The 5,275-nt window shown below is 35.3% G+C and overlaps 1 long non-coding RNA gene across 1 annotated transcript; it reads left to right on the top strand.

Annotated features, from left to right (window-relative positions):
• The first annotated feature begins 762 nt into the window (after positions 1–762).
• LOC134233511 (uncharacterized) lies at positions 763–4,501 on the top strand. The gene is made up of 3 exons (XR_009985010.1): positions 763–862; positions 3,485–3,574; positions 4,461–4,501. It is a non-coding gene; the product is annotated as an uncharacterized LOC134233511 (long non-coding RNA).
• The last annotated feature ends 774 nt before the right edge of the window (positions 4,502–5,275 follow it).

Here is a 5,275-nt window from a genome sequence, read left to right on the forward strand (position 1 = left end):
GAACTACTCTGTAATCACATTTGGACGCTATTTTGTTTCCATCAAATGCTTGAAAATCACAGTAGAACAATGTCGGCCGTTCTGATAAAAACTGATTTTGATGAAATTGTATTTTATAAAACTTGGTCGACAATAAAAATAATTTTGAATCATCTTATTTAAAAAAAATCTTTTCAGTCGGCGTGATTAAATTGGGTCGGTCGCGTTAGGGGAAACAAAGGTATTTTTTATTTTGGCCTGAGCTCTATACGTGTCATGTTATACCATGCAGTGAATTTTCATTTCACATAATTATCGTATCTATCTTTTGGAGGAGCGGTTCGTGTTTTCTAGGGGTCTAATGTCGCCTTACCTAAAAATACTTTAGCATAATTATTAAAATAACTAAAAAATTCAGGGGCGGGTAAAACACCCTCCCCTCTTATCAGGGACCTATATGCTTTTTTATATAGATCCCGCTCTTATCAACCCACCGGCCTACCCTTAAGATCCGCGCATGGTCTACATACATGTACCTATATACAGAATGTTGTCAAATTAAATGTGCTTAGATCTACGGGAAAAAATCAGAGCTTTATTTAAATGTGTTTTCCCCACTCCCCTAAAATGAGAAATTCAAGCTTCCACCACCCTTTCTCCAGTCTTCCTTGCTATTCACACTTTCACGCCCCAGTGACCACAGCCACCTCGAGATTTTGACCACGTGAGCTGGTACTCATCCATTCCAGATTACACTTGGCGATATAGAAGCACGATATTCAGAGTTGACAGAGATTTCTTTTCATTTCCCTACGTATTCCTTGATTTCTTTGAGGATGGTTTGCGACGACATATTTGCACAGCACCGGACGAGGAGATTTGGGTAAGAAAATAGAAATGCTCGAATATATTCCTGTTTCGCTGTTACAATGAGGCTAGCATGGTCATGTCAATGATCCAATGCATGCCTTTACCCTACATTTATCAAAGTTTAGTTTAAATATTAAACTAGTAAACATATTTCAGATTTAAATGTAATGATTATTATGCATATCCACGGGGGGAGGGGGTTGGAGGTTAGGAGATGGATGTGTGAGGAAAAGCTGCCCCTACCCAGGAGGAGGGAGTCAAAAAAAGATTAGTTTGGACAGTTTATTGTTTTTATTTCCCCATAATCGAAGATACGGGAATATATAATTTTGCCCTGTCTGTCTGTCTGTCCGTTTACATGTCTGTTTATCTGTTTGTCTTGTTTGCCTTGTCCACAACTATTGACTGGGTGGGGCTATAGTTTTCATATTTCACATGTTTTGTATTCCTTGTGACAAGTATATTTTTTCTTTGGGTACCACCAAATTTGACCTCTTGACCTTGGAATTTTACTCGGCCACTTAAACCAAAAAAAAAAAGATTAACCTTGGCTTTAGAACAGTTGGTGCTAGGGCTTTCATACTTCACATGTGTATATATATATATATATTCATTGTGACAAGATCTTTCAGTTGGTATCAATATTTTCAACCTCGACCTAAGAGTTTGACCCACTTAGTAAAATAAACTTTAAGCTTGGCCATAATTTTTGACGGTTAATTCCAATACTAACAAAGAAGGACATTTTATTGTTTATTTAAGAAATGTATGTAATAATTATATTTTTTCCTTTGATTGAAGACCAAATGTCATCAATTTGGAGGCCCCCATATAAAATATGTGGCGACTGCCAGATATATATGTGGCGACCACCATATAGTAAGTGGTGGCCACCAGATAAAATATTTTTCATACATGGCACCAACGGTCTTCCGTACATCAATAATTAACAGTTCTTTTACACAAAAAAACTAATTCATGTTTTGTTACTATATTTGCTATATCCCAATGGGTGTATTTTCCCTCGACATTAACTCGACATTAACTTTTTTCCCTACTTGTCCATTCGGACAAGTGACCAAGATATTTACTTGTCCGAACTTCAACTTCACTTGTCCAAAAAAAAATTTCAATAAATATCTTATTCTGTCAACTTCAAAACAATTACTTAAATCAAAATATGAAACGTGCTTGATATATTAGTAGATCTATTTTTTGACAAATAAGACGAACACATATAAAACAAAATTTTATCTATATTTCCTGTCCTGACAACAACATAAATGTTCCTAAGTGAAACGGTAATATGATATTAATCACATATATTCCAAACCCACAAACGTCGTAAGATCCACGCCATGCAATAGTAATGACTGCAGTTAGTGAACATCGATCCCGATCAAGTGTGAACTTACACATTAGCATTAGATATCGGGATCGAAATTTGGGTTTATGTACTGCTTCCGTTTTTAATCGATTAACTTTTCAACAGTTGTTTTTTTTTTATTATTATTATTAAAAATTTGAAGACTTCTTTACATAAAAAATCACTTGTCCAATCGGACAAGTGCCCAGCAATATTCACTTGTCCGTAATTTTTTTTCATTGATACCGGACAAGCGTTAATGTCGAGCCCTGCCTTAGCCCCTGACCTATCGACCTGCCTAATTTACATTTCGGCAGAATTATCAAGAAATAAACTCCGACAACTTTCAGAGTTATCACAGAGAAAAAAATAAATTGGAAATTGAAATATTTATCTTTATAAGCTAGTCAGAATTGATTGATCTAGCTACATGTGTATTCTATTATGCTTTTTTTTTTAATGCTTATTCATTCTACAAAAAGTTAATGCAGTGATAGCATTCAATTCTGAACTACCTCTTTTATAATAAACAAAGGACACTCAGTACTCAAAGTTCTACATGTAATAAAGATTTAGTTATCACCATTAATGAAAAGTCACATGACTTTATTAATGAGGCAACCTATCTTAATTTAAGATTCAATATAGAGTGGGATATACTGTAAACCAACTTTTATTCACGACGACTTTATTTCGCGATTTATAAAGGAGAAACTAGTTCGCGACGATTAATTTTCGCGATTAATTTTATTTTGGATTTGTTGTTTAACTTAATAAATAGGCACATAGACTTTAAGGACCGGTTCGCAGCGAGAAATATTCGCGTTGACGGAGCTTTAGAAACCTTGCGGAAATTTCTTGCACATGAATAAAAGTAAAAAATGGAACTACAGTACAATGTTGTAGCTTTATATAAATATCAAAGTCATCTGGTAATAAAATAGCTTTACAAAATAAATTTTTAGCATTTAAAAAAGGTTTCTATTTGTGCTAGTCTTATTTTTGTTGTTGATTTCTTCAAAGTTTAAAGCTTAACAGTGCTATGCTGTTGTCAATGTTGGTGAATATAAACATATCTATAATAAATAGCCCATGTTCGATGTGCAATTAGTTTTTTCTGTATGAGATAATATTGGTGTTTGAGATATGATGTTGCTGTATGATATATTGGGGTTAGGATTATGTAACTGATTTTCAGCAGTTTAATCAATATTCATTACTCCGGGCCCCTTTCAGCTGTTCATTCAACATGTCTTACTCCCCTTTCAGCTGTTCCTCAGACACGATGGAGGCTGACACATCCATGGACGACGTGGATACGACGATCTTGATTGACTGCGTATGGAGGGAGGAATTCGAGTAAGTAATATACATGTATATACTATTTATGTTCATGTTTTTTTTTACGATCAAATATATGTTGCCAAAGAGGCACAGTGGTAAGAGTGTCTGATTTAATTAGAGTTGTGAAGTAAGGAGATGATCCTTTGTTGAAGAGGTAATTTTGGGTGAAGGGGAGTGTAAATTATTGAAGTAAATGGCCAACCCCTAGGGGGGAATAATCAAGAAAGACAAAAATAGGATGGGGTCATTTAAAAATCTTAAGAACTACCAGGACAGAAACTCACCCCAGGGGTAGGTGTGGGCCACTATGAGGAATCCCAAGATTTTTTTCATTGAAATATATAGTAAAAATGATAAAAACTCCTTCTTAAGAAATATTACCACTGGACTTGAAATGCTGAGACTTGTGTGGAAGCATCCTTGGATAGTGTAAAACCAATGTTACTCAGGTGAGCATTGTGACCTTTTGGCCTCGTTTTATTATAAAACTCAAATGATTAATTAATGTCTACATTTTAAGTCTACAGTTTACAGGACAGGACGATTTATAAAAAAAAAAAACTCGCATGAGTCATAGTTTTTAAAAGATGCATGAATTAAAAATTGTTCCATGAAATGATATCATTTTTCAAGGTTTATTTCAAAAGTGATTTATAAGGAATATATTTTTACACTCAACATGCTCAAACTTCGCTATCTTGAACCCAACTGGACTGAGAAAAAATTTGAGATATCCAAGATAATGAGATATGGATGTTGGAGATTCTGAGGTTCAAGTATATTTTATGTATAGATATTCAGGGTAAACTACTTATGGAGTAGGCATTGAGACTTAAAAATCACTATCCATTGTATCTGAGATATTGGTGTTTGAGATACTGAATGTGTATTTCATTTTCAGTGTTCCAGCGAGGCCCATGGACGATGCTGAGAGGGAGGGACCATGTTACAAACTAATTAATTAGGTTTGATGAGGGAGCGAGGCAAACTAACAGGGCCATTGGTACAAACTATGCTAAGTACAAACTAATTAATTAGGTTTGATGAGGGAGGGGTCATTGTAGGTACAAACTAACTAATTAGGTTTGATGAGGGAGGGCCATTGTAGGTACAAACTAATTAATTAGGTTTGATGAGGGAGTAGGTACAAACTAACTAATTAGGTTTGATGATGGAGGGGTCATGTGTACAAACTAATTAATTAGATAGGAGGGAGGGGCTATTGTAGGTACAAACTAACTAATTAGGTTTGATGAGGGAGGGGTCATTGTAGGTACAAACTAACTAATTAGGTTTGATGAGGGAGGGGTCATTGTAGGTACAAACTAATTAATTAGGTTTGATGAGGGAGGGGTCATTGTAGGTACAAACTAACTAATTAGGTTTGATGAGGGAGGGCCATTGTAAGTACAAACTAATTGATTAGGTTTGATGAGGGAGGGGTCATTGTAGGTACAAACTAACTAATTAGGTTTGATGAGGGAGGGGTCATTGTAGGTACAAACTAATTAATTAGGTTTGATGAGGGAGGGGCCATTGTAGGTACAAACTAACTAATTAGGTTTGATGAGGGAGGGGTCATTGTAAGTACAAACTAACTAATTAGGTTTGATGAGGGAGGGGTCATTGTAGGTACAAACTAACTAATTAGGTTTGATGAGGGAGGGGTCATTGTAGGTACAAACTAATTAATTAGGTTTGATGAGGGAGGGGCCA

Source organism: Saccostrea cucullata, unplaced genomic scaffold (genome assembly GCF_032062105.1).
Source record: "Saccostrea cucullata isolate Sc308-1 unplaced genomic scaffold, CSIRO_AGI_Scuc_v1 ctg5558, whole genome shotgun sequence".
Taxonomy (NCBI): domain Eukaryota; kingdom Metazoa; phylum Mollusca; class Bivalvia; order Ostreida; family Ostreidae; genus Saccostrea; species Saccostrea cuccullata.